This window comes from Typopeltis vanoorti, chromosome 15 (genome assembly GCF_054136105.1).
Source record: "Typopeltis vanoorti isolate ZY-2024b chromosome 15, IOZ_Tvanoo_1.0, whole genome shotgun sequence".
NCBI classification, from domain to species: Eukaryota; Metazoa; Arthropoda; class Arachnida; order Uropygi; family Thelyphonidae; genus Typopeltis; species Typopeltis vanoorti.
The window spans coordinates 24,020,360-24,047,108 of record NC_143563.1 but is presented as its reverse complement, the minus strand read 5'-3'; positions in this window follow the sequence as shown (position 1 = coordinate 24,047,108).

The following is a 26,749-nucleotide window of genomic DNA, read 5'->3' as shown; positions in this document are numbered from 1 at the left end:
CAATGCATATCTAGCACCAATAATTCCACAGATACTGTCAAGTGTCTCAGCTATAGACCACTTGTCACAGATACTAAAAAAAAGTTTGCTATGCGATTTTGGATGCGAATTGTCGCATGCCCATTGCATAAAACCGATGAATCGGGATACAAATGTCTCGTGAATTCGAACCTGCCTTTCTTTTGCCCGCTCTGCCTCCCTTCAGTAAAAGAAAGGTCTTTAAGTTACAAAAAAAGTGTCAAAAGCTTGCAGCAGCCCCTCGCCTATTGACGAAACTTTCTCCCACAAAATAAAATGAATTGAAGGCAACCTAGAAAAGATCCATAAACAGTGCTTCAATGTAAAATTACACGTTCTCAATACCAACCACCTCCGAAGCTTGATCGAGTCAACGGTGTACGACTTGATCGAGGATGATAAGAAAAAAATACGACGCCACTAAACACAATCTCTACACTGAAAGTGATGATACGCTGAAGGAACACATCACTAATGATAAAATCCAGTTTCGATTGCAGAAAATCACAAAGTTCCTTCACTTTTGACCTACAGATAAAAGAAAGTTCGGGACGAACTTACCTCGACTGGTGAAAGTAGCCTGTGACACACCGGATATTGCATCAGCACTAATGACGGCTGTGAGCAAACCCAAAGTCAGTTCTCCCCACTTACATATACGTCTCCGGCCCAATCTTACATTCAACCAGCGTTAACAAGGCTGACTACTTCGCTAACTTGAAGTAAAACTACAAAGCTGATGTAAAACATGGAACACCGACTACGAGGAATACCTCATGGAAAACTCGGCATGAGGAATACTATTTCGGCAAGCTAGCGTTAATACTTACTTATCCTCTTCACGCCCTATGGAACACAGGGCCTCACTCATGGCGCTCCATTGAACTCTGTTCATTGATTCTTGTTTTGATCTGGCATTGTTAATAGTGAACTTGAAAACTCAAGTACTGAATAGGAACATATATGATCTACTTGGTTAACAACAAACTGCACAGAGACCGCCACATGCACTTTACCAATATACGTGGTTTCAGCTGAAACCTCAACAGTGTCCACCTCCACCTCAGTCTTGAAAACCACACTGCTTATTTTTTTGTCAGAATCTCAAATTACTGCCTCTACAAGCAGTACTCATTTCAGTTTCGCGAAATACGCACTCTTCAACTCTTTTTGGATCAAGAGTGACGTTCATACATATGTTCGCTCTGACATACCATGCCAGGAGCATTCAACTTAGAATCTCCTATGATCTTCTTTTGCTGAAAATCTTTCAGGCCCCTCATTCCCTTGGTTGGATTATTACTTTCGACCTACCGAAAGCATATGTACTTAATGCATCACTGTAGTAATCCTCTCCAGAAGAAGCGTATATTGTTCATTCATCGCTAAATTGCCATTCCCTAAGTAAGCTTTGGTTCTTCAAAAGATATGGTAAATTGTACAAATAAAGAACAAAGCGTACAGCAACTGGCTATCATCAGGAACTCTGCCTTGTTATAATGCTTACACCAAGGCCCGTAATAGCTGCAAGGAAATCATAGAGTACATACAGGTTGCCTACTGGTCTTCAAAAAGTTTATTTTAAGCTAAAAGGAACTCACCGTATTCCGTTTGAGAAATAATCGTTTTTTGTTTGTTTTGTTTTTCGGTTATTATTATTTTTTTTTTTTTGTTTTTTTTTGAATAAACTGAATAATCGTTGTTGACGAAGAAAATCAGTTTATAATACGCGCTACTGATATCATTCAAATTAAGTAGATAAAATATAATTTTCTTGGTAAAACATTTAAAATTTGAAATCAGAAACAAACTTCTTGAATTTTTCTAGAAAATATTAAAAAATCTCTAACAGCAGGTGATATTTTAAAAGCAACCACAGATCAAACAAAAGCACTTCCAGTATCGTATACAGATGCCTCTTATAATAAACTTCTTCCTTCTTCTTTGAGTGCCATCTCCTATCGGAGGTCGGCGACCACCTTGGCAAATTTTGAGCGATTCTCAGCTATTCTGAGCAGTCTCTCAGAGTTCATACCAGTCCACTGTCTTGATATCTGCCAGCCAAGATTTTCTTCGTCTTCCTTGTCCTCTTCTTCCATTTATCTTCCCTTTTATAATCAATTGAAGTATCTTATATTTTTCATTACGAAGTAGGTGACCAAGATATGCAGTTTTCCTTCTTTTTATGGTATCCAAAGTTCACGTGATTTCCCAATTTGTTCCAGTACTTCCTGATTGGATGATTTTGCTGTCCATGGGATTTTTAACATTCATCTGTATAACCACATCTCAAAGGCCTCAAGTCTTTTTATTGATGTTGTCTTCAAGGTCCAAGTTCCTGCACCGTACAGCAGTACAGACCATACATAGCATTTAACCATTCGTACTCTAAGCTCTAAGTTTAAACTGCGGTTACACAGTGTTGATTTCATCAAGAGAAAATTTTTTCTTGCCATTTCAATTCTAACTTTTATTTCCATTTCTGGATTGCAATCTTCATTTAACCAGCACCCGAGATATTTACACTTTGCCACTCTTTCTATTTGTTTCCTATTTAAAGAAAGTGCTAAATTAAGAATTGGTTTCTTACTTATGACCATGAATTTAGTTTTGGTGATATTTATTTTTAATCCCATTTTTTCACTCTCTGCATTTATTAGTTCCAAAAGATTTTGAAGATCCTGAATATTGTCAGCCAGAAGAGCTGTATCATCGGCATATCGGATGTTACTGATAATTTCACCATTTACTAATCCCTTCCTTTCTTCCTTCCAAGACTTTTTGAAATATGGCTTCTGAGTAGATGTTAAAAAGAAGAGGTGACAGCACACATCCTTGCCTTACTCCTCGTTTGATGTTAATGGAGTCTGTAATAATGTCATCAACTTGAACAGATGCCTTTTGGTTCCAATATAAGTTTTCAATGATCCTGATGTCTTTACCATCTAATCCAATTCTTTTTAATAGTACAATCATTTTAGCATGTTGGACTTTGTCAAATGCTTTCTCGAAGTCGATGAAGCAAACGAATATTATCTTGTTTTGGTCAATACATTTTTGAAATAAGATCTGAGAACAGAAAAGGGTCTCTCTTGTTCCCAAGCCGTTTCTAAAGCCGAATTGGGTATCACTGATGGTGTCTTCACATTTTCTGTATATTCTTTTTGGAATTATTTTCAGAAACATTTTGAGAACGTGACTCTTTAGGCTGATCATTCTATAGTCATTACAAGTGTTCGCATTTACTTTTTTAGGTAGCATGATGAAGGTCGACTGTAACCAGTCTTGAGGGATTATGCCTGTATCGTAGATCTTATTAAATAGCTTTACTAATATGTTAATGTTGTCACCTTCTAATAACTTTACTATTTCTGCTGGTATTCTATCTGGTCCTAGGGCTTTACCATTTTTAGCTGAGTTTAATGCACATTCTACCTCTGATTTTAGAATGCATGGACCTTCCATATGTTCATAAGTATTTTCTGGGTTCTGTCTGTTATCAGTAAAGAGTTCTATATATTTCACCCATTCTTGTATTTTGTCATCCTTTTTGGATATAATTTCTCCCTTTTTATTTCGAAGGATACAGAATTGTTTTTTCTTATATATACCTGGTCTCTTTCATCTTTTTGTGTAGATTAAAATTGTCATGTTTTTCCTGTAGAATTTCTATTTCTTTACATTTTTCATTCATCCAGATTTCTTTTGCTTTTTTGATCTTGTGTTTAATAATTTTCTGAACCTCTGTGTATTTTGTTGGATTATGATTTTTATATGATCTGCGTTGATCCATGAGAGAAAGAATTTCATCAGTCATCCAATCTTTCTTTTTTACTGCTCTATTAGGACATAAGGTATTGGTACATTTCTCTATGAAGACAGATTTCAATTTGTCCCACGATTCATCAACCCTCATGATGTCATCATTCTTGATAAGTGCTAGCTCTTGATTCAGATCTTGACTCAATTTGCTTCTTATCTCTGTGTTTTTTAATTTTCCCAAATCAAACCTTTTTTGTTGATGTTTCTTAAGCATAGCTTTCAGTCTAAGTTGTAACTCTGCCACCAGTAGGCTATGATCAGAAGCAATATCTGCACTAGGATAGGTTTTTGTACTCTTTATAGAACTTCGAAATCGTTGATTAATTAGTAAGTAATCAATTTGGTTTCTGACTATATTCCCATTATTATCCTGTGGTGATCGCCAAGTATACAATCTTCGAGGTGGTAGCTTAAACCATGTGTTTGTGATTATTAGCTCCTCTTCCTGGCAGAATTGAAAAAGACGGTCACCTCTCTCATTTCTTGTGCCCAGTCCATGTTCGCCAACTACATCTCCACTTCTACCTTTCCCAACTTTAGCATTGAAATCACCCATGACTATGTTAATATCATGCTTTTTTGTGTTTTTCATTAGTTCTTTTAATTGATCATAAAATTCTTCAATCTCGGTATCACTCTTGTCAGCAGTAGGGGCATAGACTTGTATAAGATTAACATCTAGTGGTTGTCCTTTCAGTTTTAATAACATCATCCTATCTGAGTAAGGGATGAAGCTCAACAGTGACTTATTGATATCTTTGTTTATTATTATTCCAACTCCGTTTTGATATTATTATTCCAACTCCGTTATGACAATGTATCACAACGGAGTTGTGTCATGTCAGTGACTTGAGTTTTGCCTGATCCTGGCCACCTAACTTCACTCATTCCTAAAATTCCAATTCCAAGTCTTTTCATTTCTTGGATAGCATAATAATAATAAACTTACCTTTTAATAGCTGTAATCCAGTTTTATTGTTAATGTTCTGTTATGTAATGTAATCTGTACCCGTTTTCACTGTATCTCGTTTTATGATTTGTAAAAAATATATTTTTAATTTTTAACTTAGCAGGTGGCGCTGCTGAACTTATTATTTTCTCTTTGATTTTTGGTTGCAAAGCGTCAAATTGGATTTAATAAATCGAGAGTTTCTTTCTGTTGAAAGGATTTCTTTACACTTTAGTTTGATTTTTGTGACGCTTGGTGGTGAAAGTAATTAGAGCAGTGGTCGCCAAAGTGGTCGATATAACAGTGTTAGGGGTCATATATAAGACATCATTGTATAGGTAATATTTAATTCGGTTAACTTGGATTACCTCCATCCTGAATGGCAACGGTGACATGAATAGGTCCTATAAGATGGAGCAAGGTCATGAAAATAGTTACGGACGCCAATCAAGGGCCGAAATGACGTATTTACCAATAAACGGATGTCGGTGGTTCCCGTCCGGCCGGCGCGTACATGGTTGAAGCTGGTTTTAGTCATGTTAATTCCATTTTGACAAAACAAAGAAATAAGCTAGATATAGAATTCCGTGGCGATTTAAGGCTGAAACTTACTAATTTTGAACTCAACATTTCTAATCTTGTCAAGAGTCACGAAGCACACCCTTCACATTGACAACGTTAGTAAATTGTATACTAAGTTAATAAAAGTCTTATTTTCTTTATTTAAATGAAGGAGATATTAAATCTCACATTATTTCAAAGCCGAATAAGAAACTCAAAGATCGGAATCAAAGTTTCATGCCGAATCTGGGATTTAATATCCCCTTCATTTAAATAATGTTACATCGCAGAAGTGAAGCCCATTGGTTCTTTTATTGGTCTTATTTTCATATATATAAGGAAGATTGTATTATTGTTATTTTGTTATCTAAATTAAATTTTATACTTTATATATTATTTATCCCTCCTATCAAATATGTAATGTTAAGAAGGACGTCAAAAACGTATCCCTTTGACGTCAAGCCAATATAATAATATATACTATATTATACATACAATAAACACTGTAATTATAAAATAAACAATCTAAAAACTCACATGAGCGTCTATTTTTTGCTTGTCCTATTATAATTACTTAATAGTAAAATAGAGGTGGTCGATAAAAAGTCAAGAAACTCTTGAAGGGGTCGACGGTCAAAGAAGTTTGGCGACCCCGGAATTAGAGTAACAACTCTGAATATGAATAGTTGACATACTGTTTTGGGAATTATGTTCTTTCAGGTATGTTTTAAAATTGCGTGATAGTTTTTGTTCATGAAATATATCACGAAGTTTTGAGTGCAGTTTCACTAAATGTTCCCATTGCTTCAAGCAAACGAAATTCTAATATTTCTGTTAACAGCAGCAGCTGTCACATATTTTGCTGAGCATGATCAGCTTGAATATTTTAAAATTAACAAAAACAAAATGGTTATATGAAGGCCCCGTAGAAGTGTAGGATAGTTTCTAATGTTTTACCTTGATGGACCTGTGGTTTCAGTCAGGATTTCTCCATGACTGCAGGTCGTAAAGAGTCCAGCTGTTCCTGTCTTGGGCTTTTCTTCTTCATTTTCTTCCAACTTTCTTAATCATTGGGTCTTCCCACCTTATGGTCTTCGAGAGATACCAAAAGGAAACCTCTCGGATACCAGTTTGTAACTCTGACTGTCCATCTGTTGTCTCTCATTCTGGCGAGATGTCCTGCCCATCTTCTTTTGCTGTTGTCGATTGTTTTTATTATATCTGTGAGTCCAGACTTCTTCCTGATTTCTGTGTCTTACGTGGTCTATTTTGTTTATATTGCATATTCTTCTTTCTATTGCACGTTGAGTTGTTATTAAGCTTTGTTTTTCTTTTAAAGTTGTGTTCCATGTTTCACTGCAATAAGTTAATGCTGGTAATATGTGACTATTGAAAAGATGAGCTCTTATGTCTATATCTATGTTTTGGTTGGTAATTGTTGATTTTATTTTGTTGAAGGTATCCAAGCAGTTCTTTTTCTCCTTGTTATTTCATTTGATATATCATTATTCATTTTTATGGACTGGCCGAGGTAGATGTATTCTTTAACTTTTTTCGATGGTGTGGGATTCTAGAGTGATTGTATGATCTTTACAGTATTTGTTTTTCATCCATCTTGTTTTGTCGCGGTGTATTTCCAATCCAATTTTTGGCAGTTTTAGCTTATGTTATTCAGCACTGATTCTAGGAGTTTGGGTGAGTGAGATATTAATACCACATCATCGGCGAATAATAGGATATTTAATATTTCACCATCAATGTTTATTCAATCTTTCATGTCAATTTTTCGAATGATGCTGTCCAGAGTAGATGTGAAGAGATTAGGTGATAAGCCATCACCCTGACGTACTCCTCTACTTAAGTTAATTTTAATCGGGTGATTGAAAAGGGTAATATTTGTTGTGCTTTCTTTGTAGATATCTTTTATGAGTTGGATGTATGCTTTTTCTACGCATTGTTCTATTAAGGCTTGGAAAACTGCGTTATGCTCAACAGTGTCAAATGCCTTTTTAAAATCTATAAAAAGAAGACAAAGTGGGATCTGGTATTCTCTGCATCTTTCTGTTAGCTGAGTAATGTACCGATCTTTAAATTAAATTAAAATAAAATAAAAACCAGTATTTTATGTGTGTAATTCTCAGTTAGAAACGGGGGGGGGGTTCCTGCATAGGCACTGCGGAACTGCAGCACCCCAATTTTTCTCGATATATAAATACAGGGTGTTCGGGATAAATTTGACATATTTATAATTAATTATATTTTTCCGTAAGTTACATGTATTAACACACACTTCTCTTCATTTAAAAGTTTGGACCCTTCTTCATTCATATACAAGATGTCAGAAAGGATGGATAGCTGGAACCCACCTGAATCATGGAAGAGAATAACTTGTATCATGATGATTCGTGCCCGCCATCAAAATAAGGATATTACGACTGCTGCCCAATGCTCCCTGAATACAGTAAAAACAATCAGGCATGAACTAGAGACTTGCAATGGTGACTACGAGGATGTAGCAAGAAGAAAGATCCCTAGCAGACGATCTGATTGCGTTCGTACAGCAGAATTCCTCGCAAATCTGCAGGAACAGGTGTTGAAGAACCCTGGCATTGGAATTCGGGCTTTGTTCGTGGAGTTGCTAACTGTAGTCAAGCCCTGGATAACAAGGGTAGCCAATGGTAGGCCGTATGTATGGCAGCAGGATTCGGCCCCTTGCCACACCTCTGGGAAAAGTCAAAAATGGTTGTCTGAAAATTTCTACGACTTCACCAGTCCAAATGTTTGGCCTCCAAACTCCCCAGACCTTAACCCCATGGATTATTTTGTATGGGGCGCAGTTGAAAAAGACACCAATCGCACTTCCAGTAATACAAAAGCCCAGTTAATGGATAAAATTAAAACAGTTTTTGCGGCCCTTCCCAGGGAGACTGTAGCATCAGCTTGTTCGAGGTTCCGAAGCAGAATTGAAGCTGTGATCGATGCTAATGGTGGTTATTTTGAGTAAATCTTGTTGATAGTATTGTAATTAACTCTGCCTGTAATGTTTTTTTGTCAATTCATTAAATTTAATAGATACAAAGAAGATTTTCTTTTTCCTTACGAAACTGTCAAATTTATCCCGAACACCCTGTATATTAATTAATTTATTTATATTTGCTTGTAATATTTAATTTTATCATCAACAATCCTATACAATTCTCTTATTTTGTATAAAAAATAAGAAATATCCATTTTGTAGCACTTAAGAGGACGAAGGATGCTAGCAGCAGTGTTTATCACAGTGTCATATTGCTACGCGCGCAAGCATATGCACGTCATAGTGAGATGCGAGCTATTAGCGTAATGCGGCACTGTCCGTCGCGCAGTTCCACTGTTGTTTATATGCAGTTTGCGCCATTAGTAGTGTTCGTAATGCTTATCGTGTTTACTTCGTATCTTTAAATATTTGGACATTACAATTCAAGGCATAACATTTCTTATAGTTTTTATTTTAGAACATTATTGGGGTTATGATAATGGATTTTATTTTTAAGTAATTTTGAATTATACTAAACTGTATAATTTTATCGATAATAAACAATATTTTTTTATGAAACAAAACAAGAATATATTTTATTTTTAAGTAATTTTGAATTATACCAAATTTTATGGATAATATTTTTTCATGTTTAATTTTTTTAAACAATTTTTACCATAATTTTGATATTTTACCCAAACACGTATACGCTGTACTTATAGTGTGTATGAATTTCGAAAGTTGCAGCACACACGCGATTTCAAACCACGAGCCGCCACTGGTTAGATGTTTGAAGTTACGTTTTTTATATTTTTCAGTGGGGTATTTTTGTATTTGGTATCAGACTGTATGAGTATGGAATAGTTGTTGTTAGGCTTAATCTCGCTATTGTGGCAGCGTGTGTGGCTGGTTTTTAGTATACTATTTTTAAATTGAAGATTGATGCATGCAGTCCTTTCTTTCAGTTTATTTATTGAATATTCTTATAAATATTCTACTGTTATTCTCAATAACATGAGAAGTGCAAAGGATAAGAAAATTACAGAAGAGCAGCAGTTAGCTAATACGAAAAAATTCCCGAGGAATTTTTTTCGATTTGTGGCCAGTAGAAGAAAGAATGATTATGGAAGGATGGTACTGATTGGTGAAAATGGAGGAATGATAACCTCTGCGGAGGATATAATTGAGATATTTAATGAGCAGTTCATAAAGGTATTTTATTCTTGTGAATGTGAGGTCATGCAAAACTTGAATGCAGTGGGAAAGGAGGAAGAGGAACTGTTAGTAAGTGAGCAGGAAGTATATGAGGAATTGAATAAACTTAATGTAAATAAGGATGTAGCAGTAGATGTTATTTCGCCACGTGTTTTGAGAGAATATTCCAAACAGGCAACAACAGTTTTTACATATCTTTTCAACATGAGTCTTTCACTGAGTCAAGTTCCAAAAGTGGGGAAAGAGGGTAAAATTATTCCAATTCATAAGTGATGAGTAGGGCTTTCAATTATAGACCAGTCTGTATGTCTGGAGTTACAGTTAAGATATTAGAGAAGTTAATTAGGACCGACATTCAGAATGGGGATGACACGGAAGAATACTCTTTGGCGGCCAGCATGGATTTACTAAAGAAAGATCGTGCTTTAGCAATCTGCTTACTTTTTTAATAAAGTAAGAAAAATGCATTGGATAAGGGTGTTGCATACGCAGTGGCATATTTAGATTTCGGGAAGGCCTTTGATAAACTGCCACATGACAAGCTGGTAATTCAATTGGAACGTATGGTGCTGACTAGTAGATTACTTCGCAGGATTAGAGATTGGCTGTCTGATAGGTATCAGCGAGTTGTCTATGGAGTAACAATATCCCTGAAGAAGAAAGTTACTAGTGGTGTACCCCAAGGGTGTATTTTGGGTCCACTGCTGTTTAATTTGAATGTCAGTGATATTGGAAGAGGTCTGAATGGTGATATGAAGTTGTTTGCAAAGGATGCAAACTTGTGGAGAGCTATTAGGAGTTGAGTTGATGCTATGGCGTTGCGAGAGGACTTGAATACACTGGCTGAATGGGCAAATGAGTGGGGTTTTCAATTCAATGTTGCGAAATGTATGTTTTGAAATTTGGTAAGAAGAAATGGGATGTGGAGTATACAGTCGATGGAAATATCTTGGAAGAGGAAGAGATCTGTGAGTGATTGTGCAAAAGGACCTAAAATTTCAGGGATGTGTTTCTAAAATTGTGAGAACAGCACAGCGAATAATGGGAACGATGCAGAAGGCAGTGACTTGTAGAAGGATGTTATGGTTCCTTTGTATAAGGCTTTGATCACACATGGATTACTGTGCACTAATCTGGTCACCTGGTTTTTAAAAGATGTCTTGGTAAAGGTCCAGAAACAATTGATTAAGGTGGTTTTTGGTTTAGGAATGTACAGTATAAAGACAGATTATGAAAATAAAATTTGCAGAAATTGGTGGATAGAAGGAGAGGGGATATGATCGAGACATATAAGCTGTTAAGTGGTTATTACCAAATTAATGTCGGGGAGGCTTTGAACAGAATGGATGAAGATAGGGACAGAACAAGAGGTCATCCCTGGAAGCCGTATAAGGAGAGCATGAGCAAGGGGAGTTAGGAGCAGCGTTTTTTTTTGCATGGAGAGTGGCTTATTATTATTATGATTATTATTATTAAACAGAGCTTTTAAGCTTTGTTTAAGAATAATAATTATAATAATAATAAGCGAAGGTTTCTTAATCACTTGTCTATGGGATACATTCATTTGATTTCATATTAAATGGAAAGAAAATAGAAGACTTTAAGGAATATGGGCCATGGCGTTTTTGGCATTATATTAAGTTTAATATTGGTTACTTCATATGCAAGAACTTACATCATTGTTAAAAAAATACTAATGCTTAGAACTTTGGAATTCTCTTTGCTTTTGTTCTGCGGCCAAATGTTTTTCGTTCTCAGAAGAAACTATTTGCTTGTTATGTATAAACTAATACCAAGACTTTTATTCCTTTATGTATGCAAAACATTGTGCTTGTAAAAAGTGTAGCAAAGCTTGTTCTTGATCACATAACTGAAACAAAAGCGAATTTCTACTGAGAAAACTTCCTTTAACAGAAATCGCGGGTTATTTTCGAAATTCAGTTAATCTAAGGTACATGTATTTCTTTTCCCCTCCAAAACAATAACGTGTTCTCAAATAATACAGTAGTTTCTTTAATCATTATATTCATGTGTTTTTATTTCAAGCCACATTCTTTGATTCATCGTAAGACCTGTTAAGTTTCTTTGTACCCAAAACTTCCCCTCTGTAATATTTTGTAACTTTAGATTATTATAAGACGATTAAGGCACTGATTTGTATCTTCTTGTAACCAAGTATTTTTCTGAAGCAAATTATATAATGAAAGCACTCATTCATGTAAAAGAATTTAAAAATCACCTGTTCAATAGCATAATTTTTCTAAGTACAAATAATTTGAAAATCCAAAGCACTGGTGGGAGTATTGTTACTACTCACGGAATGTAGTATTGTAGGATTTCCAAGCTTGTTTAGGTAGCTTTTGGCTCATTCTTCAAAATGTAAACTAGAAGGTACTCTTTGGAAATACACACCATTTTTATATCATATTTGGTCATTTTATAATATTGTAAGAATATTACTGAATATTAAATTAAGAATACTCGGGTCACAGCTTGTTAAACCTAATTCTGTATAACTGACATGTGCTTAATAAATAACATTGTTTTTTAGGTACTGTATTTGTCTTATTATTGTTTACAATAAATTACAAACTCATTAAAAAAGACTATTACAGTTTGCAATACTACGAGGGTGGTCTGAAAAGTTTGTGGCCTATCAATGAAAAAACGAAATTTCAAATTTATTTTTATTTTTCAACATAACCGCCCTTAAGACTAACACATTTATTCCAGCGATGCGCCAGCGCCATTATCCCGTCCCTGTAGTGATTCTCAGTAAGATCTGGAAAATATCCCTCTACAGCTGCAATCACCTCTTGATTCGAAGAAAAACACTGACCAGGGAGGAAGAGTTTTAGTTTTGGGAAGAAATAGAAGTCAGAGGGAGCCAAATCTGAGGAGAAGGGTGGATGTGCCGACAATTCTTAGTGCTGATCCCTTAATATTCCTATTGCCAAAACACCTTTGTGGGCAGGTGCATTGTCCTGATGAAAGATGATTTTTTTCTTCTGCAAGCCGGGTTTTTTCTCATGAATTTTTTCGTGCAGTCTGATTAAAAGATCGGAATAATATTCCCAGGTTACTGTTTTACCCTTTTCAAGATAATTAATAAACAAAATGCCTTAGTAGGGGAGGCACTAGTGACCAGATCAAGATCAAGATAAGATAAGGAATCGTGACGTGATTGGTTGATGACGTCATTGTGTGCGTGGCTTCATGGGTGTGGAATGTTTGGAATTTCCCTGTGGGCAACTGTGTCACTGGCTTCAGTTGTTGTGTTTTGGTTCGCGTATGGGATTATGGGTGATGATAGAGATAAGGATTCGTGTTGTGATTGGTGGTGCAGTTCTGACAAGATGAAGATCAAGATAAGATAAGGAATGGTGAGGTGGGTGTGTGTTGTTTTCAGATGTAGATAAGTGACGTCATTTGTTAGTTGTAAATAAGTGACGTTGTTGTTTTGAATGGAAAGGATGATATTAGTGGATACGAAATCGTGTCGTGATTGGTGCTCACTTCTGACAAGATCAAGATCAAGATAAGATAAGGAATCGTGTCGTGGGTGTGTGTTGTTTTCAGATGTAGATAAGTGCCGTCATTTGTTAGTTGTAAATAAGTGACGTTATTGTTTTGAATGGAAAGGGAAATATATTAGTGTATAAGTAATCGTGTTGTCATTGGTGGACACTTCTGACAAGATCAAGATAAGATAAAAATCGTGACGTTATGTCTTTGTGCGGTATTTTGGTTTGGCTATGGAATTGTGGGCTATGTTTTGAGATAAGATATCTTTGAATTTTCCCACGGTGACACACATCCGTCATTGTCGTCTGTGGGAATTCTTAGAGTATGTCGTGATGGCGGGTGTGATTAGATTTTTCTGAATAATTAATTATATACTGGTGTCACTCAAACATACGGGTTTTTTTTTTTTTTTTTTTATAGATGGTTGTACTAATTTTCCAATACATTTGCGGTATTTGTTTCCTGTTAAAGGGTGGGAATTCTTAGAGTAAGTCGTGATGGCGGCAGTCTTTCGAGCTTTTCTGAATAATTAATTATATACTGATGTCACTCAAACACACATACTTTTTTTTTTTTCCATACCTCATCTGTATTTTCTTCTATATTCATTTCTAATCAAGTTCATATTTTACTCATAATTCATCCGGATATTTTGATTTGTCTAAAAGTAAGATCTTAAAGTTCAATAAATAAATAAATAAACAAATCGTGTGTGTTTTCACGGTTAATTCAAAAGTGTTCTTTTAAGTTTACATATTTATTTCACAGATATTATTTACAATGCAATATGCAGAAATAGGAATTTACATATATCACCAATGCAAATGGTATTTTTCTTGGCGTAACATTTCTTTGAAAAAAAAAAAAACTTACATTTCTTTCCAGAATGTGAACAGGTTTTCTGAATATTCCAAAATGTTGATTAACATATATTCACAGAACACAAACACAAGTCTGAAAAGACATTTTCATTATAGGTTACTGCGGCTAACATATATTCACAACACAAAACACACAAAACATAGTAGTTGAAAGATATTTCTGTAAATAACCAGAAAAGCTAGTGGACTACTTAATTTACTTTAGTATCCGATTGGTTCTCTGTATTAATTGCCCACCTTGGTGGAAAGTCTATGCGCCGTTTTGTTTAGGGTAAGTGTTATTTCCAGTTTCGAATTCCGATTGCTGTTAGAGTATGGAATTCAGACAAGTGAAATTTTTATTTATTTATTTTTTTTTTTTTTTCAAATTGATTGGTTATTTTCTGTATTTTACTTTTACAGGTCATATTCTAACAGAATAACTGAGCAGAATTAATAAATATATAAAGTATATGAGACTTAGTTGAATATTTAATTTAGATTACTATCCGATTGGTTCGTTCTCTGTTTAATTCCTTCCCACAGTTGCTCATGCTATGTTTCCTAAGCTTGGTGGGAAAGTCTATGCGCCTTTTTGTTTAGGGTAAGTGTAATTTCCTGTTTCGAATTCCGAGTGGTGTTAAGGTATGGAATTCTGACAAGTGAAATTATTTATTTATTTTTTTTCAAATTGAATGGCTATTTTCTGTATTTTACTTTTAAAAATCAGTTTAATTACATATTCTAGCAGAATAACTGAGCAAAATTAACGAATAAATAAAATGTGAATTTATTTTCCAACACTGTAGATTTCTCACGAATTTCAGATTTCAGAAGCAGATTTAGTAGAAGTAGACGTAGATTTCAGAAGTCGTATCTTAAAGATATCTCTCTTATCCGGTCGCCAACTTGTTGTACCTAGGTGAAAAATAGTGTGTGTGTCTACACACATAACGTGTTGGTTTAAAATATCTAATGGCTCTGTAAAATAACCAAATTCTAGCAGTATTGTAATTTCAGGTGAAATCTTCTGCACTAAAATTCTGGTTATTAAAATAATACTCGATTTTTTTTTTTTTTTTTTTTGCTTCCAAGAGTTGACAGATTCTTGATATATTTCAGGGCTTGCATGAACAAATAAGACTTTTAACTCACTGAGTCAAAAAAAATAAATAAATAAAATAAAATAACAAAAATCTAGTTAGTTTGTGGCATTAAATTTTACAAGGAGAAAAAAAAAAAAAAATGTTGTGGTCTTACTTAAATTTGTATTTTGACTGGTGTCCTCTCAGTCCGACTCTTTTTTTTTTTCACAGTAGGGATATTTATATATTTTAACACAATTATTATATTAGATATTCTTTCCAACACAAATAAATAATTATGTATTCTTATTTGAAATAAATATTAGCTCAGAAAGAAAGAAAGAAAATTGTCAAGAAAAAAAAAAAAAACGTTTACCTTCAAATAACTATTTTGGAATCACAGCAAACAAGAAATTCATCACCTTTTCAAAGTTTTAAATTCCTACCCATATTGTTTTCATCATTTGGTATCATTTAAATGAAGAACGGTTCTGGCTATAAGATTTGTTAATGTTATTGATTTTTCTCTTCCATTGGCTGTAATTTTTTTTTTTTTTGATACATTCATGCTGATTCCTTATTATCTGCACACTACGATACCTTTTTATTTTCTACAACAAACGTTTTTAGAGTTTAAGTAACGTGATTGGCTAAAATATCAGCTGTTTGTCTCTGTAAAATAATCAAATTCTAACAGTCGTATTGTTAGAATTTGGTACGACTGTTTTTCTAGTCTGGTGAAGGTATCTACTTCAGATGTAGTAACAAATTGTCACTTATCACTTCATTTTTACTTTATTCACAAAACTACAAATCCGTTATTTGGTATGGTCTCTGATTTTAATTCCCCCATTACTAGAATGTACGGGTGGTAAAGTTTTGAAATAAGTTTCGACTCGCAAGAAAAATAAAATGTTTACATTCAAATAACTATTTATGATCACAGCAAGCAAGAAATTCATCAGCTTTTCAAAGTTTGGAAATTCATACCCATTTTGTTTTCATCATTTGGTATCATTTAAATGAAGAACGGGTATAGGTATTAAGTTTGTTAATGATTTTGATTTTTCTCTTCCAAAGGCGATTATTATTTGATATATACATGTTGATTCATTTTTTATCTGCATGCTACGATATCATTTTTATTTTCTACAATAAACTTTTTTAGAGTTTAAGTAACGTGATAGACTAAAATATCAGTTGTCTCTCTGTAAATAACCAAATTCTAACAGTCGTATTGTTTGAATTTGGTACGATTGTTTTTCTAGTCTGGTGAAGGTATCTACAGATGTAGTAACAAAATTGTCACTTTTCAGTTCATTTGTACTTTATTCACCAAACTACAAATATGTGTTGTCAAGTTTTGAAAAAAAAAAGGAAAAAGAAAAAAAAAAGTTTCGACTGGCAGTGATATGTTTATAAACTTTTATCATGTACAAATATCTTAAAAGAAAAGAAAAATGTACCTTCTTTTCTTTTTTACATCAAGCTTTTTTAAGAGTTTGGTAACGTGATGAGTTAAAATATCTGCACTCTGTAAAATAACCAAATTTTTATCTTACTTTGTGTTGGGAAAGGTAAAATTTGTATTTGTGTTATCTGGAGAGTATAAACCTTTTTTCTATACTAAACTTTAAGAGTTTAAGTTATGTTTTGGGTAAAATTATCTGCTTTCTCTCTGTAAAATCACCAAATTCTAACAGGTAGGATTTTCGAGTATGCGAACGAAATGTTTACAGATAACTCAAAAAAAAAAAAAAAATGTCAATAGGTAGCATTAGACAAATTTCTAAATACTTAATTACAGGATATCAGGTTTCCCATGGTCCTTGCATTAATTTCACATTAGTGATTTTTTTACAATAATTAAACAGAATTGCATTAAGGTATAAAGTTATGGATTTTATTATCAAATTCTAAAGTGAATAACTGAGTAAAAATTTCACTGTCGAAAACACAACAGCAACACATCTTTTGTTCATTTAAGTTTTACAAATGCTTATTTTATTTTGGTGAAATATTACTTACAACGAAAAAAAAAAATCGAAACTTGTAATTACCTAAAAATATTTCACAATATTTAGTTTACACTATTTTCCTGAAGAAAGAAAATTTCAAAGACTTTTGTGGTTCACTCATTATTTTACTTTACTGGATCTAAACACCACAACACAACACAATACGATAGCTGCACTGGATGAACGAATTGCAGTAACTGAAAAGACACTCGACTCGATTGTTTTTCTTTATGGTACTGTTTACCTGACCCTTTACCCTGACCGTTCCTTCCAAATGAAACTTTCGCGCAGGTGACTCACAGACATGTTTTCGCATGCTGGTGGATTGATGTTGATGTGCGTTTATCTTACTTTGTGACATTATGGTACAAACTTTATCTCTGTGGCTCGAATTCATCCAAAGGAAGATGAGCGAGCTACCCATTTGTAGATATCTTTTAGTGATGTCACCTCAAACTGATAACCAATGAGATGAACGATCTCGCCCTTGCGGATGTCCGAAATTGTTTGGATGGAAAAAAAAAAAATAGCATTATGTGTTGGGTGTGAAAGGGTAGTCAAGAGGTTGACAGTGGACTTCCCTGCAAGGCTCCCCCACCCTCCCTATCCTCCAGAAGATGTCTGCTCATCTAAGGGAGATGAGCTAGTTTGCCGTTGTCGGATTTCTTTTAGTCATGTCACTTCCAACTGATGCTAAATGCTCCCCACATCCCATACTCTAACCCATCATCCCTCTCTCCTCCAGCAGATGTCTGCTCAGGCTAGCGGAGATTAGCGAGATTATTATTCGCGGATATCTTTTAGTGATGTTACCTCCAACTGATACTGATAACTTTGGAGGAAAAAAAATAGCATCAGGTTGTGGAAGTGAAAAGATAGTCAAGAGGATGACTGAGGTCTTCCCTGCAATACTCCCCTAACCCCCTCTCCTCCAGAAAATGTCTGCTCAGCCTCGTGGAGATGAGCGAGCTCATCATTTGCGGATATCTTTTAGTGATGTCACCTCCAATTGATACTGATAACTTTTTTGGGAAAAGAATTTAAAAAACTGGTTTTTTATGATAACTTTTTAGGAAAATAAAAAAACGCGTTTTTTTATTTTTTTCCAAGAAAGTTTTCATAAAAAATGCGTTTTTTTCCTAAAAAGTTATCATAAAAAACCAGTTTTTTACTGCGTCACCTGCGCGAAAGTTTCATTTGGAAGGAACGGTCAGGGTAAAGGGTCAGGTAAACAGTACTATAAAGAAAAACAATCGAGTCGAGTGTCTTTTCAGTTACTGCAATTCGTTCATCCAGTGCAGCTATCGTATTGTGTTGTGTTGTGGTGTTTAGGTCCAGTAAAGTAAAATAATGAGTGAACCACAAAAGTCTTTGAAATTTTCTTTCTTCAGGAAAATAGTGTAAACTAAATATTGTGAAATATTTGTAGGTAATTACAAGTTTCGATTTTTTTTTTTTCGTTGTAAGTAATATTTCAGCAAAATAAAATAAGCATTTGTAAAACTTAAATGAACAAAAGATGTGTTGCTGTTGTGTTTTCGACAGTGAAATTTTTACTCAGTTATTCACTTTAGAATTTGATAATAAAATCCATAACTTTATACCTTAATGCAATTCTGTTTAATTATTGTAAAAAAATCACTAATGTGAAATTAATGCAAGGACCATGGGAAACCTGATATCCTGTAATAAAGTATTTAGAAATTTGTCTAATGCTACCTATTGACATTTTTTTTTTTTTTTGAGTTATCTGTAAACATTTCGTTCGCATACTCGAAAATCCTACCTGTTAGAATTTGGTGATTTTACAGAGAGAAAGCAGATAATTTTACCCAAAACATAACTTAAACTCTTAAAGTTTAGTATAGAAAAAAGGTTTATACTCTCCAGATAACACAAATACAAATTTTACCTTTCCCAACACAAAGTAAGATAAAAATTTGGTTATTTTACAGAGTGCAGATATTTTAACTCATCACGTTACCAAACTCTTAAAAAAGCTTGATGTAAAAAAGAAAAGAAGGTACATTTTTCTTTTCTTTTAAGATATTTGTACATGATAACAGTTTAAAAACATATCACTGCCAGTCGAAACTTTTTTTTTCTTTTTCTTTTTTTTTTCAAAACTTGACAACACATATTTGTAGTTTGGTGAATAAAGTACAAATGAACTGAAAAGTGACAATTTTGTTACTACATCTGTAGATACCTTCACCAGACTAGAAAAACAATCGTACCAAATTCAAACAATACGACTGTTAGAATTTGGTTATTTACAGAGAGACAACTGATATTTTAGTCTATCACGTTACTTAAACTCTAAAAAAGTTTATTGTAGAAAATAAAAATGATATCGTAGCATGCAGATAACAAATGAATCAACATGTATATATCAAATAATAATCGCCTTTGGAAGAGAAAAATCAAAATCATTAACAAACTTAATACCTATACCCGTTCTTCATTTAAATGATACCAAATGATGAAAACAAAATGGGTATGAATTTCCAAACTTTGAAAAGCTGATGAATTTCTTGCTTGCTGTGATCATAAATAGTTATTTGAATGTAAACATTTTATTTTTCTTGCGAGTCGAAACTTATTTCAAAACTTTACCACCCGTACATTCTAGTAATGGGGGAATTAAAAACAGACTATACCAAATAACGGATTTGTAGTTTTGTGAATAAAGTAAAAATGAAGTGATAAGTGACAATTTGTTACTACATCTGAAGTAGATACCTTCACCAGACTAGAAAAACAATCGTACCAAATTCTAACAATACGACTGTTAGAATTTGATTATTTTAGAGACAAACAGCTGATATTTTAGCCAATCACGTTACTTAAACTCTAAAAACGTTTGTTGTAGAAAATAAAAAGGTATCGTAGTGTGCAGATAATAAGGAATCAGCATGAATGTATCAAAAAAAAAAAAAATTACAGGCCAATGGAAGAGAAAAATCAATAACATTAACAAACCTTATAGCCAGAACCGTTCTTCATTTAAATGATACCAAATGATGAAAACAACATGGGTAGGAATTTAAAACTTTGAAAAGGTGATGAATTTCTTGTTTGCTGTGATTCCAAAATAGTTATTTGAAGGTAAACGTTTTTTTTTTTTTTTCTTTACAATTTTCTTTCTTTCTTTCTGAGCTAATATTTATTTGAAATAAGAATACACAATTATTTATTTGTGTTGGAAAGAATATCTAATATAATAATTGTGTTAAAATATATAAATATCCCTACTGTGAAAAAAAAAAAAAAAGAGTCGGACTGAGAGGACAACAGTCAAAATACAAATTTAAGTAAGACCACAACATTTTTTTTTTTTTTTTTTTTTCTCCTTGTAAAATTTAATGCCACAAACTAACTAGATTTTTGTTATTTTATTTTATTTATTTATTTTTTTTGACTCAGTGAGTTAAAAGTCTTATTTGTTCACGCAAGCCCTGAAATATATCAAGAATCTGTCAACTCTTGGAAGCAAAAAAAAAAAAAAAAAAAAAAATCGAGTATTATTTTAATAACCAGAATTTTAGTGCAGAAGATTTCACCTGAAATTACAATACTGCTAGAATTTGGTTATTTTACAGAGCCATTAGATATTTTAAACCAACACGTTATGTGTGTAGACACACACACTATTTTTCACCTAGGTACAACAAGTTGGCGACCGGATAAGAGAGATATCTTTAAGATACGACTTCTGAAATCTACGTCTACTTCTACTAAATCTACTTCTGAAATCTGAAATTCGTGAGAAATCTAGTGTTGGAAAATAAATTCACATTTTATTTATTCGTTAATTTTGCTCAGTTATTCTGTTAGAATATGTAATTAAACTGTTTTTTAAAAGTAAAATACAGAAAATAGCCATTCAATTTGAAAAAAAATAAATAAATAATTTCACTTGTCAGAATTCCATACCTTAACACCACTCGGAATTCGAAACAAGAAATTACACTTACCCTAAACAAAAAGGCGCATAGACTTTCCCACCAAACTTAGGAAACATAGCATGAGCAACTGTGGGAAGGAATTAAACAGAGAACGAACCAATCGGATAGTAATCTAAATTAAATATTCAACTAAGTCTCATATACTTTATATATTTATTAATTCTGCTCAGTTATTCTGTTAGAATATGACCTGTAAAAGTAAAATACAGAAAATAACCAATCAATTTGAAAAAAAAAAAAATAAATAAATAAAAATTTCACTTGTCTGAATTCCATACTCTAACAGCAATCGGAATTCGAAACCGGAAATAACACTTACCCTAAACAAAACGGCGCATAGACTTTCCACCAAGGTGGGCAATTAATACAGAGAACCAATCGGATACTAAAGTAAATTAAGTAGTCCACTAGCTTTTCTGGTTATTTACAGAAATATCTTTCAACTACTATGTTTTGTGTGTTTTGTGTTGTGAATATATGTTAGCCGCAGTAACCTATAATGAAAATGTCTTTTCAGACTTGTGTTTGTGTTCTGTGAATATATGTTAATCAACATTTTGGAATATTCAGAAAACCTGTTCCCATTCTGGAAAGAAATGTAAGTTTTTTTTTTTTTTCAAAGAAATGTTACGCCAAGAAAAATACCATTTGCATTGGTGATATATGTAAATTCCTATTTCTGCATATTGCATTGTAAATAATATCTGTGAAATAAATATGTAAACTTAAAAAAACACTTTTGAATTAACCGTGAAAACACACACGATTTGTTTATTTATTTATTTATTGAACTTTAAGATCTTACTTTTAGACAAATCAAAATATCCGGATGAATTATGAGTAAAATATGAACTTGATTAGAAATGAATATAGAAGAAAATACAGATGAGGTATGGAAAAAAAAAAAAAAGTATGTGTGTTTGAGTGACATCAGTATATAATTAATTATTCAGAAAAGCTCGAAAGACTGCCGCCATCACGACTTACTCTAAGAATTCCCACCCTTTAACAGGAAACAAATACCGCAAATGTATTGGAAAATTAGTACAACCATCTATATAAAAAAAAAAAAAAACCGTATGTTTGAGTGACACCAGTATATAATTAATTATTCAGAAAAATCTAATCACACCCGCCATCACGACATACTCTAAGAATTCCCACAGACGACAATGACGGATGTGTGTCACCCTGGGAAAATTCAAAGATATCTTATCGCAAAACATAGCCCGCAATTCCATAGTCAAACCAAAATACCGCACAAAGACATAACGTCACGATTTTTATCTTATCTTGATCTTGTCAGAAGTGTCCACCAATGACAACACGATTACTTATACACTAATATATTTCCCTTTCCATTCAAAACAATAACGTCACTTATTTACAACTAACAAATGACGTCACTTATCTACATCTGAAAACAACACCCACCCACGACACGATTCCTTATCTTATCTTGATCTTGATCTTGTCAGAAGTGAGCACCAATCACGACACGATTTCTTATCCACTAATATATTTTCCTTTCCATTCAAAACAATAACGTCACTTATTTACAACTAACAAATGACGTCACTTATCTACATCTGAAAACAACACACACCCACGACACGATTCCTCATCTTATCTTGATCTTGATCTTGTCAGAAGTGAGCACCAATCACGACACGATTTCTTATCCACTAATATCATCCTTTCCATTCAAAACAACAACGTCACTTATTTACAAATAACAAATGACGTCACTTATCTACATCTGAAAACAACACACACCCACCTCACCATTCCTTATCTTATCTTGATCTTCATCTTGTCAGAACTGCACCACCAATCACAACACGAATCCTTATCTCTATCATCACCCATAATCCCATACGCGAACCAAAACACAACAACTGAAGCCAGTGACACAGTTGCCCACAGGGAAATTCCAAACATTCCACACCCATGAAGCCACGCACACAATGACGTCATCAACCAATCACGTCACGATTCCTTATCTTATCTTGATCTTGATCTTGTCACTAGAGCCACCCCTACTACTTGCCTTTAGCATCCCAAAACACCGATACCAAGACTTTTTACAAGGTTGTTCAGCGTCAAAGATGACTTTGTCTTGTTCAGCGTCAAAGAAGACAAAGTCCACTTCTGTCCACTGTTTTCACTGCTGTTTGCATTCTGGTGTGTAATGACGAATCCAAGTCTCATCCATATTAATAAAACGACGCACAAAATCAGTTTTATTCTTGTTAAAACGCTCCAAGCACTGTTCAGATTTTCATGCGAGTGCGTTTTTCATCTGCTGTGAGTACGGGCACCACTCATTTTGCACAAAGCTTTTTATTTGCAATTCTTCATGCAAAATATATCCAACACGTTATTTTGAAATGCCTATAGTCTCAGCAATTTTCGCCAGTCATCCAATGAGTGGCGGCTCGTGGCTTGAAAATCGTGGGGGTGCTGCAACTTTCGAAATATGCATACACATTGTAAGTACAGTATATACGTGTTTAGATAAAATATCAAAATTATGGTAAAAATGAAAAAAAAAAAATTAAACATGAAAAAATATTGTTTATTATCGATAAAATTATAGTTTTGTATAATTCAAAATTACTTAAAAATAAAATCCATTAATAATGTTCTAAAATAAAAACTATAACAAATGTTATGTCTTTAATTGTAATGTCCAAATATTTAAAGAGATGGAGTAAACACGATAAGCACTACGAACACTCTGCTACTGGCGCAAACTGCATATAAACAACAGCGGAACTGCGCGACGAACAGTGCCGCATTACGCTAATAGCTCGCATCTCTATGACGTATATATGCTTGTGTGCGTACAAATATGACTGGTTAACACTGTGCCATTAGCGTCCTTCGCCCTCCTAAGTACTACAAGATGGATTTTTATTATTTTATAGAAAATAAGAGAATTGTATAGGATTGTTGGTGATAAAATTAATATTACAAGCAAATATAAATAAATTAATAAATATATTTATATATCGAGAAAAATTGGGGGTGCTGCAGTTCCGCAGTGCGTATGCAAGAGCCGCCCCTGCATCCAATACCATATCGTGCACGTGATAAATGATTTATAGTGTTGTTACACTTTTTGGACGTCCTTCACGTGGATCATCTTCAAGGCTGGTACGGCCACGTTTAAACTCGGCAGTCCATTTCTTAATTGTCGAAAACGAAGGAGAAGAGTGCCGATAAACGTTTATGAGCTTCGGATGAATTTCTTTTGGCGTTAAACCTTCTTTTACAAAGAATTTTATAATTGGACGATACTCAATTCTATCCATTTCAAGGAATACATACACTTTTGCTTCAGACAGCTGTATAAAACAAACTACTTGATAGAATGACTTGCAATTTCAGATGGATGCTTATGACAGATGTACCAACTTAGAAAATATATTGTGCCGATAGTGTTGCCATCTATGGTCGAGGCCGAGAACTTTTCAGACCACCCTCGTATCTTTAAGACAAAGGACAATAAATGTGATAACAAGAAATTGTTAGGTTTTTGCTTATACTGTAGGTTACCTCTTTTTTGGTCCTTTCGTTAATATAAATCAAGCATAATCGCGATATAGGAAGCATTTATATGTGAATGACTGCCATATTGGTGGTGGTCAATTGCGCCATTTGCCAAGCGAGACATTACGATAACAGACTTTATATATCGCGATGTAGACTAGAATGAAGAAACAGTATTTATGGCTGGGAGAAAATTGAGTGGTACTATGAGATAATAATTTTCAGTTGCATGTGCAAGAGGGAAATTGTGAATGAAAACGTTGGATCTGAATATGTTAATGGATGTTATTATAATGAGGTGCCTGTCTTACCTCTAGTTAGAGAAAGCGGCCTTCACTTTCCCCAACTTTCGGTACCGAAGTGTCCCCTTTAAAAATTTAGTAACACTGACTTCCTCTCCTTTCAGAGAAAGAAGGGGGAAAGTTATAATAACATTGAATTCAAACAGGAATAATTATAAAGGTGTTTAATTTTTACCATTAGCGTTATAAAAAAATTAATGGTTCGCACTCATTACTTTCATTAGAAATATTTGATTCTGATGCATCAATTTGTTCTTTCTTATTATCACAATCCTAAATGTGAGTATTTATAAACATCCAGTTTTTTAACCTGTGATCCACATTAAAGGATTTGATGCGAAATATTAATATTCGTTGAATATTTTTAATATTTATTCTTATTAGCTGCACTTCAAGATTTGCTAACAAAGTAAATGTTTCTTTCGAAAACATGAATGCAGATCATCGCATAACTTAAATCTATAGAAAACGGTAGAACTAATACAGATCAAAACTGTATCTGATTTCACATTTTATAAGAATCCTTATACCGAAACCAATTACAAGATTTTTAAGAAAGAAAAATTACATTTTAATACGCGTCATTCAATAATATCGATTTCAGACTAGCTTGGTAAGTGTATTTCAAAAATAAATAAATAAATAAAAATTAAAAAAAAGTTTCTATCCATACACAATGGTGTTATGAATAACTGTATATCTTTTGTTATTTATCGCGTCAATATAGAGACCAAACAATTTTTTTTCTTTTTTCGATCAAAAAATAATAATAATAAAGGTTCTATAAAGAGTAACGTGGCAAACGTTAGAAGTTAGCTAGAATTTCTTCTTAAAGATCTAACGAGACAGTTAGAAGTTAGGATATTCATTTCTAGAAGTCTTATAGCCGAATGAAAACAAACTCATGTTGAGAGTTCGTCTGCTTTTATAAATCTTTTGGTTGACGTCAGGGAATGTTTTCAAATATCATAACAAAAATATAATTTTCACCACTATTCTAAGATGCATTTTTTTTTAAATAATGCATCTTAAAAAATTAAAAATAGCTTTGTCTTGTTGTATTGCAGACTTCCCAATAATTTAAGATCTCTCTCTCTCTCTCTCTCTCTCTCTCTCTCTATTTTTCAACCGTTTATTTCCGCTTCTAATTTCTTCACAGCGTTTTTCCCCCCTCATTTTTCATCGTTTCTTTCTTTCTTTCTTTATCTTTTCCTGTGTAGTATATTGGCTTTGCTGTAGACCGAATGGCATGCATATTTTAAACCCAGAAAATCTCAATGCAGTTTTAATTCCTAGCTCGTGTCTGCTTTTGTACAGGAAATTGCGTGCAAGTAGATGTCAACAGACCATGCGTGACATTTATGTAATATCAAAGGTCACGTTTTCTATTTGAAACCTGCTGAGTTTTTGCAGAGAAAAACAAATAAACACACTCTCGTAAAAATTACACGATTACATTTTTACAGAAAAAGTTTCAAGATTACCGAATACAGTATCTTAAACAAATATATATATATATATATATATATATATATATAGAATCCGACAAATACCAAAATAGAAATGACTATTTATTATTTGAACGCACAACTAGTTTCGTGTTCTTAAAAGACATAATCAGGTGCATAACACGAAAAAAGAAATACAAAAATGTATGTTATAAGAGAACAACACCTATAAATTAACTTGCAAACGTATTGCTGACATTTGAAGGCATTCTGGATGCCATAGTATTATTGTTGGGCAGGTTCACGCGAACATAAACTCCTGTATGCCAATGTTAGATAGCTGAAGAGTGACAGTCAGATAGGTTATTATTATTATTATTATTATTCCTGACACCTCCAAGGAGTCC